This window comes from Cucurbita pepo, chromosome LG04, assembly GCF_002806865.2.
Source record: "Cucurbita pepo subsp. pepo cultivar mu-cu-16 chromosome LG04, ASM280686v2, whole genome shotgun sequence".
Taxonomy (NCBI): domain Eukaryota; kingdom Viridiplantae; phylum Streptophyta; class Magnoliopsida; order Cucurbitales; family Cucurbitaceae; genus Cucurbita; species Cucurbita pepo.
The window spans coordinates 4,028,915-4,041,920 of NC_036641.1; the positions used below are offsets into that span (position 1 = coordinate 4,028,915).

Below are 13,006 nucleotides of genomic sequence, written 5' to 3' on the forward strand. Positions count from 1 at the left end.
TGTATCCTAATTTTTGGTTTAATTCTTCTTCCCATGAAGATTCAACCTTTGATAAAAAAGATTCTAAATTTTAATATAGTTTGTGGGGGCATTTCGAGAATTGAAATCGAGACTTCTCGCACCCGAAGCAAGAATCATACCACTAGACTAAATGCCCTCTTTGTAAATATCATTTTTAGTTGTTGCTAATCCACGTGTTTTATGCACCTCAAGGTACAATTCTGCCTTGAAGGTAAGATGACTAAGGTCTATACTCAATTTCTAATAGAAGAGGAAGGGAGTATTCCGAACTCGGGACCTCTCGCACCCTAAGCGAGAATCATACCACTAGACCAAATGCCCTTTCTTGTACACCTATCATTTTTAGCTCTCACTCGATATGGTTTTTCCCTGGGGTGAGGGTTAAAAACATTTTATCATGAACTACATTGACAATGGTATTAAATAACAATGTACCATTCGAGGGAGGTCTTTGTAATAAGAGAAGTCTAGAAAAAGGGGCATTTTGAGAATCAAACTACCTCTCGCACCCAAAGCGAGAATCATACTACTAGACCAAATGCCCATATTATGAACTACATGTTCAGTTGTTCGTTGAATGTATATCATTATTTCATTTATTTTATTTGATCTTCATAGAAATTGTTAATATAATTATTTGTACGGGTGAAAATGTTCCTTTTATCGTTATTTTGCAACATGTTCTAAAAAAGAAATTCAACCAAAACTATGTTTCATCAAGCACAAACATGTCTGTCATAGTCCATCTGGGAAAGTTTTTCAAATGTTTGGATTATGTTAAAGAGTTAAATTTGTAGGACCAATCAATGAAGAGAGCTATTCACCGTCAATTCTTAAAAAAGAGATTCTCCGATGCTTCGAGATGATATTTCAAATGATGATGGTGTTATTGATGATGTGGTGACCAACAAAGTAAGTGTGCAAATTTACGTTGCTCCATACTCAAAAGAGACAAAAACTTTAGAAAGTAAAACAAAGAGATTGAGAAGGAGAGTTCGTTTCTTTAGAGAGTTTGTGAGGTGAACAATGTTTTACGTTCTAAACGACAACTTTTGTCTATTGATTTTTTGCCAGAAATTAAAATGTTTATTAAAAGACAAGTAAAATGTTTATGATATGTTATAAGACATGTATGAATTTATTGTATCTTTTGGGTTTTACGGTAGTTATAAATTGTCCTTGAACATTAAAGAGTGAATCTTAATCGTATAAGACAATACTAGATCAAAATTATAGTGTTTAGATAAGGTGAAGAGGCAGAGAGGGGTCGTGAGATAATTGACTTGCCTTATAAAGGCAAAGAGTTGACGCTGCAAAATGCGAGATATCTAACCCATGGAATTTTGGTACGAGATACCTCTAGGCCCAGTATCAGGTTAGGTACCTATGATCCAACCTCCTATGACCATAACTTTGGAGGTCAAGTGTCACAATCACATTCTTGTGACAATAGAACAATGATGGTACAATACTAGTTCTAACCCGACTAACAAGTCAGCCGTATGAAAATTGTAAGTTGTGAACAATTTGGATTGATGATCAAGCCGCAATCACATTTGAGGGAAGTGTTTCAGAAAACGTGAGCGAGGAATAGGCCTAGTTTGCAGCTATGAGAGCAATCTCGTCTTCTCTGTTAGAATCTCTCCTCCTTTTTTTGCAGTAGAACTCTTCTTCATAGAATGAGGTCATACCACCTTCTTGTGCCTTGTATCTTCCTGGTCGGGATAGTATCGCTTCAAGTTACTGACAACGACAATAGAGTTAGTTTGCACCTATGACAGCAGTTGGATCCTAAATGATACTTTTCAAACCTTTTGAATGACTTTGACTAGTCCGTAGTACTTTCACACCCGTCGTTGGTTCTTGTTGTCTTGAAATCTGAGTTGATCTGACCAACTTGATTATAATTCTTTCTCCATTTTTGAATTGTTGTGGGCGATGCTTCCGACAGACCCTTCTCTTCATGTGTCTCGATGGTCCCCAAATAAACATGAGTTTCTTTGGAGGTTTATCTTTAGTTTGGTGTCTCTCCCCAAAATTTTCTACGGGTCTAATGGACCCGACTTTCAACAAGTCATTTAGCTGTTTTTGGAACTTAACTAGCTTAGGTTGGATTGTATGACAAACATTTGGGGCAGTTGCAGCTCGTTCACGACCTGATTTTTTTAACGAGATGCGACCTAAGGTTGATTCGATGGTGTAAAAAAACAATTTTTTTTTTTTTTTTTTTTTTTTTTTTTTATNGGTGGGACATTTCGAGAATCGAACTCGAGACTTCTCACACCTGAAGCGAGAATCATACCACTAGACCAGATGCCCTCCCTATGGAACATCATTTTTAGTTTCTAATCCACGTGTTTTTAATTTCACACTAAAAAGAGACCAAATGCCCTTTATATGTTGTGAAACCATCATTTTTAGCTCTCACTCAATATTGTACGACTCGAGGTAGGTCTTTGTATAAGAGAAGGTTCTATAAGAAGGGGCATTCCGAGAATTGAACTCAGGACCTCTCGCACCCGAAGCGAGAATCATACCACTAGACCAAATGCCCTTATCATGAGCTTTATATTTAGTTGTTCGTTGAATGTATCATCATTATTTCATTTATTTTATTTAATCTTCGTAACAATTGTTAATATAATCAATTGTACTTATTGACCATTAGTCATCTATACCCTAACTTCTTGTAAATGGATCGAGGCATTAAGTTGATGTTTGTCCCAAAGTCACACAATTCTCTACATTGATACGGGAATAGTGAATGAGGCTGGATCTTTTTCCTTCACGGGATCTTATTTTTGAAAATTTCATTGCACTTTTCATTTAGTGCCACTATCTTCAATTCTTCAAACATCTATTCGTGAGCACGTCCTTCAAGAATTTCACATAATTTGACATTTGCTTTCAAGCCTCCACGAGTGGTATGTTTATATGAATTTCGTTCAAAATATCCATGAACTTCTCGAAGTGGGCTTCCTCTTTATTTCTTTTTAATCTTTGTGGGAAAGGAGGTGTTGACATGTATGTTATGCTCTCTTCTTCACTGCTGTCTGTTGATAACGTTTTAGGGACACGAGGTTGCTTTTTAGGAGACGGTTATGCTTTGTCATAATTTTTGCCATGCTCCTGTTTAGTATTTTCCTCCATTCTCTACTGTGTATTTGTATTGGGAGTGACTGTCACCGTGTTCTTCAAATCCACCTCCCCCGCTAAGTATTTCTTTCCCATTTCTCAATTCTATTGTTCCCTGCCTTCTGTGTTTGGCGTTTTGGTATTTGCTGGCAACATCCCAAGAGGTCTATTTCGTAACCCAATTGCTAATTGCCCTAATTGAACTTCTAAATTTCGTAAGGATGCTTGTTGAATCTGTATCATAGTATCATTCTTGGCCATATATTCCTTCATTAGGCTCTCAAAAGATGTTCCCGGTATGTGTTGAGCGTGGCTGGTTGAGAACCATATGCCATTTGATTTTGTAGTCCAAAACCTGGAGGGTAATTTGCCTTATGTGACATTTGTTGATTGTATGAGCTTTGTCTATTCCATGAGAAGCTTGAACGGTTTCTCCACCTTAGGTTATAAATGTTTGAAACTGGATTCTTTTTCTGGTTGTGTTGACTTGCTTGATTCCCCCACATAAAAAATTGAAGCTCGATTACTTGAAAATTGATCAAATGTGTGTTCTTCTCAACAATATACACAAGATTCAACTACAGGTTGAGTCATCACAATTGCAATTTGGACTAATGCTTTAGTCATTGAGCCTTGTCCCAAGGCTAGATTTTGTGGAATATTAGGCACCGAACCTAATGGAACCGAACCTAATGCTTTAGTCATTGACCGTGCATTTCTAGTACTAAGTCACACATGATATTTCACTTGAATCCTTTCCGGGATGTGACTATATAGGTTAATACTCATTCTCCCAAGTTTTCAGTATGACCACATTTGTGATAAATCACCTTAACAATAAGGATAAAAAGATTCGAACACAAAAGGATTCGTTTGTTTAAACACATTGAAAACCTAATAATCTTCACAATGGTTCGCAATTTTGATATAGTTATGGGGGCATTTCAAGAATCAAACTCGAGACCTCTCGCACCCGAAGCGAGAATCATACCACTAGACCAAATGCCCTTTCTTGACTACCTATCATTTTTAGCTCCCACTCCATCTGATTTTATCTCTCAAGTTTGAAATCAATCTTTTCTCGGAGCTAAAAACATTTTAGGAAGTACGATGCATTCAAAGTTAGAATACTCTATTTAGATGAGTTAGGTCTTTGTATAAGAAAAAGTTCTATAGAGGGGGCATTCCGAGAATTGAACTCGGGACCTCTCGCACCCTAAGCGAGAATCATACCACTAGACCAAATGCCCTTTTCTTGAATATTTATCATATGTAGCTTTCACTCGATATGATTTTTTCTCTCAAGTTTGAAACCTATCTTTTCCGAGAGTTCGGGGGCTAAAAATTTTTTATTAAGGATTTAGATCATGAACAATTCTATCTAGATGAGGAAGTCCTTTGATCAGATGAAGTTCTATAGAAGGGGGGCATTCCGAGAATCAAACTCGAGATCTCTAGCACCCAAAGCGAGAATCATACCACTAGACCAAATACCCTTATCATAGGCTTCATATTCAATTGTTCGTTGAATGTATCATCATTATTTCATTTATTTTATTTGTTCTTCATAGAAATTGTTAATATAATCAATTGTACTTAATGAACGTTAATCATTAAAGAATAAGACGTTAATGAAACCACATGCGAGTGACATTAACACCTAACGATGGGTGAAAATGGTTCTTTTATCATCACTTCGCACTATTTTGCAACACGTTTCGACGATAGTTTTGGTAAATGAAATAATGATAAATTAAAAAATTTCTCTCTTCTCCCTCCACCTCCTCGTGCCGTTTTCTTCTTCTTGTATTGGAGGTGTCACGTACGAAAATATCATGTACATGTACACACTTTCAACTTTAACTCTCAAGTGGGCTTAAAGTTGATGGCATTCCGAGAATTGACCTTCTTGCACCCTAAACGAGAATTATATCACTAGACCAAATGTCCAATTTGACCAAACTAATTTGTCTCCTAATAATTAAAATATAAAGTCAAACATTGGAAATGGATTAGAGGATTCGAAGGACTTCTTCGATCAAATACCCTTTATTGATTACTTGTCATTTTTAAGTTTTTAAATTGTGGACCTCATACATATCATAAGAAAATGACGGTATGAATGGGACAAAGGTTGAGGCCGCAATTTCGTAAACCTATCTTAAGAGAGGACCTAGTATTACACAAGTAGTTGACTCATGATGAGTGTTGCATATGAGAGTGGAGGGTGAAACTACATGACTTGACCTAGTATACTTGGCGGACAGATGGGGTCGCTCCCCTTAGATTCAAAGTGACTCGTGGCTTTGTGGAAGGATTGCTGGTTAACTTTCCATAGATGATGTTCAATCCAGCTAGATGTCATACTATCCTAATAGATTTTACGTCATGACCCAATTTCATAGGTTTTGAATCTTAGGTCGTGACTAAAAGACAAAGGTCAAAAGCAAATAAAAGAAAAACTAGAATAAAANTTGACTACCTATCATTTTTAGCTCCCACTCCATCTGATTTTATCTCTCAAGTTTGAAATCAATCTTTTCTCGGAGCTAAAAACATTTTAGGAAGTACGATGCATTCAAAGTTAGAATACTCTATTTAGATGAGTTAGGTCTTTGTATAAGAAAAAGTTCTATAGAGGGGGCATTCCGAGAATTGAACTCGGGACCTCTCGCACCCTAAGCGAGAATCATACCACTAGACCAAATGCCCTTTTCTTGAATATTTATCATATGTAGCTTTCACTCGATATGATTTTTTCTCTCAAGTTTGAAACCTATCTTTTCCGAGAGTTCGGGGGCTAAAAATTTTTTATTAAGGATTTAGATCATGAACAATTCTATCTAGATGAGGAAGTCCTTTGATCAGATGAAGTTCTATAGAAGGGGGGCATTCCGAGAATCAAACTCGAGATCTCTAGCACCCAAAGCGAGAATCATACCACTAGACCAAATACCCTTATCATAGGCTTCATATTCAATTGTTCGTTGAATGTATCATCATTATTTCATTTATTTTATTTGTTCTTCATAGAAATTGTTAATATAATCAATTGTACTTAATGAACGTTAATCATTAAAGAATAAGACGTTAATGAAACCACATGCGAGTGACATTAACACCTAACGATGGGTGAAAATGGTTCTTTTATCATCACTTCGCACTATTTTGCAACACGTTTCGACGATAGTTTTGGTAAATGAAATAATGATAAATTAAAAAATTTCTCTCTTCTCCCTCCACCTCCTCGTGCCGTTTTCTTCTTCTTGTATTGGAGGTGTCACGTACGAAAATATCATGTACATGTACACACTTTCAACTTTAACTCTCAAGTGGGCTTAAAGTTGATGGCATTCCGAGAATTGACCTTCTTGCACCCTAAACGAGAATTATATCACTAGACCAAATGTCCAATTTGACCAAACTAATTTGTCTCCTAATAATTAAAATATAAAGTCAAACATTGGAAATGGATTAGAGGATTCGAAGGACTTCTTCGATCAAATACCCTTTATTGATTACTTGTCATTTTTAAGTTTTTAAATTGTGGACCTCATACATATCATAAGAAAATGACGGTATGAATGGGACAAAGGTTGAGGCCGCAATTTCGTAAACCTATCTTAAGAGAGGACCTAGTATTACACAAGTAGTTGACTCATGATGAGTGTTGCATATGAGAGTGGAGGGTGAAACTACATGACTTGACCTAGTATACTTGGCGGACAGATGGGGTCGCTCCCCTTAGATTCAAAGTGACTCGTGGCTTTGTGGAAGGATTGCTGGTTAACTTTCCATAGATGATGTTCAATCCAGCTAGATGTCATACTATCCTAATAGATTTTACGTCATGACCCAATTTCATAGGTTTTGAATCTTAGGTCGTGACTAAAAGACAAAGGTCAAAAGCAAATAAAAGAAAAACTAGAATAAAATGAAAGATGAAAATCGGATCAAATTTAAATTAAAATTAAGACAACAACACCAAATTTAGATAAAAATAAAATTCAATTATAAGACCGTCATTCAAATTATTTACAATATAGAAATGGACGGACGCTCTAAAATGATTCCCTTTGTACTGTGTAATTCTCGAATGCTCCTCCATCTCGACCAATAGCTTGCAAACACCTAAAAATATGGAAAAATGTGCGAGTATAAAAATACTCAATACGCAACCTACTTGTATGCTCTTATCGCATCCTTAACCTAATAGGTATCACAACCTATACTCTGTTCTCTAGAAAGTTTTGGTCCAGTCTCTACTGCTATATGAGCATCTGGGATGCCTTAAAGTTTTGAGCAATACTTTAGCTGCTAACGTAGCTACTCTAAGTAAGAGGGAAGTTTTTCACCTATTTCTGGTGTCGTTTATCTTTTGGGTGACAAATTTCATCTATGGGGTGAACTACTTTTTTGTTCTTAGACTTAGGGTAGCTTGTTTTGCCTAGGTAGTGTGTAACCAGTGTCCTTATTTGAGGCGCTACCTCCTAAAACTCTCTCTCTCTCGTTGGGACAAATGCCTGTATTTTTGAGTTTCACCCAAGGTTGGGGGAGCTACCTCCTATACTTGCCCGCTACTGAGTCAACTTGTATGGTTCCATGCCCCTCTCACGGCAAGTTTAATGCCTCGACTATTCCACAAAGTTGGGCAACTAGTCACCAAGGTGCACTACTCTAACCGGCCTAGCTCCACAAATACGGGTACTAGAGTGGAAAGGGTAGCAAAGGCCTGATGGGCATCATTAAACTAATGACACCATACATAATTCTAACAGCTTGGAGACTACCTTTGTCATTCTTGGATGTTGTGGAGGTCTACTAGGTTTTTAGGGGCATCTAGGAAATTTAAAAATTTTCTTTTGTTTCCGGGACGTCTTGGACCAACTCCTCAAGGTAATCCACTCTCTTAGTGCACACTCGTCTAAACCTCTAAAGGGTACCCCATGTAGGTGCAAGGCTCTCGCCTTCAATAGTGGTTTACACTCCATCTTTTAAAGAAAATAGAATAACATGGAATCATTATAAAAATACTGATCTCTTGTCTTATAGAGCATTTCTACTTTAGGAATGTATACACTTACTTTGTAAGTAGCTCTGAAGCATGGGTCCCTTATATCGAGTTTCCACACTAAGCACAATTGTGACTAGGTCAGTATTATATCTTGTATGAATCATGGGGGCATTTCGTGAATTGATATCAGGACCTCTCGCACCCGAAGCAAGAATCATACCACTAGACCAAATGTCCCTATTGTTTATTCGTCATTTTCAGCTTTCCCACATGTTTTCTACACTTAAAAGGTTTGAAATTTATGCACACGTTTTTTTTTGTTTGTTTAGAATCTACTATTATTATCATGTTAATCTCAGGTTGTCAGGTTGTCGGTCGCACAATAAAATTTATCCTCAAATCATTTGGATGTACTTAAGTTACTATTTTTAAGAAATATTGATATAATGTTTATATATCAATATTGTAATGTTTTTATGCACCTTCCCTATTTGGTTTTTAAAATATTAACTATGAACTATATTTTGATATAACGTAAATATATGTAATGTATATTAGCTCTTTAAGGAAAAATGATCATCAAGAGGTAAAAGAGGTTTTTAAAAAAAATTTAAAAGTTTTCATTAAATAATAATAAAACATTTGAAAAATGGAAAATGACAAAAATATCCTTGAACTTCAGAGAAATTACGGAAAATATGGATCTTCACCAAATTTGAGTATGTTATAAAGAGGCACAACTCATTGAATCCCATGACAATAATTAAAAATGGAGGTTAGTTGCCCAGTGCTCGGAGAGGATATTTATGGTAGAAATTTTAGAAAGCTCAACCTCACATTCACGATAATATTGAAGTTTTAATGTCGGTTTAAGATTCTCTATAAAGCCTGAAGTAGTGGATTTCATTTGGAGCAAAAATCGAGCTAAGTTGAGCCTTCAACTGTGAGTTGTTATAGCCACTGAGATTTTGGATTTCTTGATCTCAGATTTCTTCCAAATTTGAGAGTCGTAGTTCACCATTATCCTTCAAACTTGCTTCTACGCCTTAAGATTACCCACGAGTTTAGTGAAGGAATCGTGCTAAAGGTGTCTCACACATAGCTTCCCAATTCGGTCCGCCATTAAAAGAAGAAGGTTGAAGCTGGAAAATTCAATCGGAGCTTACACACAAATTTTTTAAGAGAAACTATTCCATTCAATGTTTGCACCTCCGTGGAACATTTCTATAGAAGGCTGCGAAGGCTAACAAGTCTCAGAGCGTGTCCAATTGAAGAAGAAAATCATTTTCGTCCATGATTTGAGGGTAAGGATCTTACTTACCGTCCATTTTTCTTCAAAATTGAGTCTTTCTTTACTTCTAGAAAATTAAGTTGAACACTTTTGATGATGAAATCGAAAGCTAATACGTCCTACATCATGTTGCCTATGGAAACAAATTCTGCGTTTTTAGGTTAGTTACAGACTTAGGATCAAATTCAAAAATTAAGACCACATCGTTATAGATATTGTGTATATGGAAGAAATTTAATGAATTCCGGCAAAGATGAGTTTTTTAGCAAAATTTGGAACTGTATATGGGAAGGTATGATCAAAATTTAGTGAATTTCGGGTAGTTAGTGATTTCCATGCACGGTGGATGCGTCCTGTGAGAAGGTGATGATCATACGGGGTAGTCCGCGGAGCTGGCACATACTAGGGGTAGAGCCCTCGATCTTGGGCAATACATGACCTATGGGACAGATTTGCTAGCTACCTCCCATGGATGAGGAGAAGGCTATCATTCACTATGCTATCCCCACCTAAACTGTGTGTCAAAGAAATTTTGGAATGATTCGGGTATTGACAGCTCAAGAACTGAGGTCCTAAACACCAACGACGAGATAAGTAGCAATCTTAGACATTTCTTAAGAATTACTTTTAGGAATCCTTGGGTTTTAAGTACGATGACCTTTAAAAAGAAAAAGTAAGCTTAAGGGGCAAAAATGTCATTTTTCTAATTTTGAGAAAAATTTCGAAATTTTAATTGGGTATAATTTAGGAACTTCAAGGTGTTCAAGGAGGAAAAAACAATAAAATATTCAAAAATTGCAAATTAATAATACCTTAAAGTTCATGAAAATCACGATAATGCCATCGAATAAAAAAAATCAGATATTTTACCGTGGCAGCGTGCACAAAACTAATGATATCGTTTTATCCAACCGTTATATCTGTACCAATTTTAAGTATGTTTTAGAGGATACACAACTCATCAAATCCAAGATGAAGGTCGGTGAGCTCCTAACCGGAGAAGATATTTTCACAACAAATCTAGAAGACTCAATATCAAGTTCACGACGATTCTCGAGGTTTCAATGTTTGTTTAAGCTCCCTTTATAAATTCAGAAATGGGAACTTTTATTTGAAACAAGAATCAAATATCGAGGTAACATCAGTCTCGAGTTACGAGTTACAAGTCTTTATGTTTTGGGTATACCTTTCTCATATTTCTTCTAAATTTGGGAGCTATAGTCAACCATTTTCTTTGAAACTTATTTCTACACCTTCTAAATAAGATTATCTACGAGTTTGGTAAAGGAATCCGAGTACTAAAAATTCTCCTAACCTACGTACCCAATTCAATCCAGCATTGAAGGCGCTCGAGGAAGCATGAATTTCTAATTCATGGCTACACGCAAATTTGTCACTTCGCATCCATCCTATTTGATTTCTGCACCTCCAAGAAACATTTCCATACAAGAGCTGGAAGACCAATAAGTCTCGGAGAGTGCCTAATTTTAGAAATTCCTTTTGAAGTAAGAATTGGGGTAAGTTTTTCCTTCCTATAACCCAAACATCTCATATTGATGATTCCTTAAGCGTTAGGGGACTAAGATGGAGAATTTTCATGACGGAGTCCTTGCCAAAGGATATAAGGATCGAGGTGCCCAAGAATTCCTATTTTTGCATTATGGGTTGAGTTGCAGAGCAAGAGAAGAAATCTAAAATTAAGGCCACATACATAGATCGGTCCCTCCAAAATGAATTCTTAAGCTTAGGGAAGTATAAGGATGAACTTTCGTGAAGAAATCGTGGCCTAAAAGTGCCTCAATTGTTCCAATAAATAAGAAAAACTAGTGGGTTTACTTGCCGAAGAACGTTATTTTTACCCAACTTGGACAAGCTATAACTCGAGCTGCAGTGCACATAATGGTAAGAAATTAGTCCCTAGCTCTTCCTTGAAATTCCATATTTAAGTTTCATTAAAAAAAAAAATTTGAGGGGACAAATGATCAAACGAAACTAGGACGATAGATTTTCAATGGTGGTGCAACGGTTCAATCGTGTCTTTCTTCCTTTCAAAGGAAGAAGACGATGACGTGAGCGATTCAATTTCACCGGCCATGCAAGCCTAAAATTTGATCCTCCCTTAATTTTTCTAAATTTTTACGCTCTTTCTCATTGGTTCTTCGAAAAAAAAATTATGATTCTAGTAACTAAACACTCCAAGGAGTTTGCCTTCAAAGCAAATTTCAAGTGATTCAAGTATCAAAAGGTCGAGAACGGAGGTCTCGAACACCACTGATGAGGTAAGGAGCAATCAAGAACTTTCCATAAGAAATAAACCTAAGAATCATTTTATTTTTAGTATGAACCTTAAGTTAAGCATTGATTAAGGGAATATGAAAGAAGTACGCTAAGAACCATAAGTTAGGTCCTGAACCAGCATTTTTCTCGAGAATCAAGTAACGTTAAAATAACCAACTAAATGAACAATGTTGCCCATAAAATTTTAATGTTGAAGATAATATAACATGTTAAGGGTATATATACAATTTGGTAGTCTTTGGATAAGTATAAGTGGCCGAACCAAGAAATGATGCAAATGACCAAAATGCCCTTATGACAGTTATCTTTGGCTCAATGACCAAAATACCACGAGATTCTGTTATAGGCCTTGTTTCATGAACATCAAGGATTACGTAAAGTTTTAAAGTTATTGGAACAAGTTTAGAGGATAAATTAAAACGTACAGTTAAAATTACCAAAATGCCTTTAGGTTACCCTTAGATATTTCAAAGTCCAAATAACCTGAAAATAACTTGAGACTTTAATAAAGGCTTATGTACGAGAACATGAAGATATATATACATGGTTGTAAGTTATTTGGATCAAATTTAGAGCTAAAATCAAATTAGGGGCATAAGTTAAGGCTTCAAGAAAATAATCCTAGTAACCGTAATCAAGATCCAATGCTTTTCTAGAATTTTTAAGAAACGTGATATGACCTCATGATACTATGATCCATGCATGTTACTGTGATTTTTTAATAATTTATGAGATTTGAGTAGGGCTTAATAATATATTTTATTACTTAAGCCTCGAGAATTAAGAACCTAAGAACCCATGAAACTAAGAGAATGTTCTAAGGACAAGAATCGAGAAAAGACCACTCAAGAATAAAGGATCAAGGTCCTCATTTTCAAAAACTCAAGAAACCCCCACATATCCTATGGTACAGCTCTTCATGACTCATACTTTGTCTTTTGGAACGTAAAAAGTCTTGGAGGTAGGTTTGTAGACTGCATTACTTTGAACGTAAGAAGCCTTGGATGCAGGTTTTAGACTACACTGCTCAAAAGGTATGAAACCTTAGTTGTAGGTATTCATACCACAACGCTCATAACAAATGAAGCCTTTGTCGTAGGTATTAAGACTACACAACTCATAACATAAAAAGTTTTGAATGCAGGTTTCAGACTATACCACTTTGGTTGTAAGAAGCCTTGTGATATGAACCAAGAGACATCAATCATACAATATGCTTCAATGAAGATGTGAAGAAAATGTTGTCA

General features: G+C 36.1%; 5 non-coding genes across 5 annotated transcripts; all 5 read right to left on the bottom strand.

Annotated features, from left to right (window-relative positions):
* Nucleotides 1-2,268: 2,268 nt before the first annotated feature.
* On the bottom strand, nt 2,269-2,340 carry TRNAL-CAG. The gene has a single exon. It is a non-coding gene; the product is annotated as a tRNA-Leu (tRNA).
* Nucleotides 2,341-2,503: 163 nt separating this feature from the next.
* Nucleotides 2,504-2,575, bottom strand: TRNAP-CGG. The gene has a single exon. It is a non-coding gene; the product is annotated as a tRNA-Pro (tRNA).
* A 1,517-nt stretch (nt 2,576-4,092) lies between these two features.
* On the bottom strand, nt 4,093-4,164 carry TRNAP-CGG. The gene has a single exon. It is a non-coding gene; the product is annotated as a tRNA-Pro (tRNA).
* Nucleotides 4,165-4,334: 170 nt separating this feature from the next.
* Nucleotides 4,335-4,406, bottom strand: TRNAP-AGG. The gene has a single exon. It is a non-coding gene; the product is annotated as a tRNA-Pro (tRNA).
* Nucleotides 4,407-5,796: 1,390 nt separating this feature from the next.
* Nucleotides 5,797-5,868, bottom strand: TRNAP-AGG. The gene has a single exon. It is a non-coding gene; the product is annotated as a tRNA-Pro (tRNA).
* Between the last annotated feature and the right edge of the window lie 7,138 nt (nt 5,869-13,006).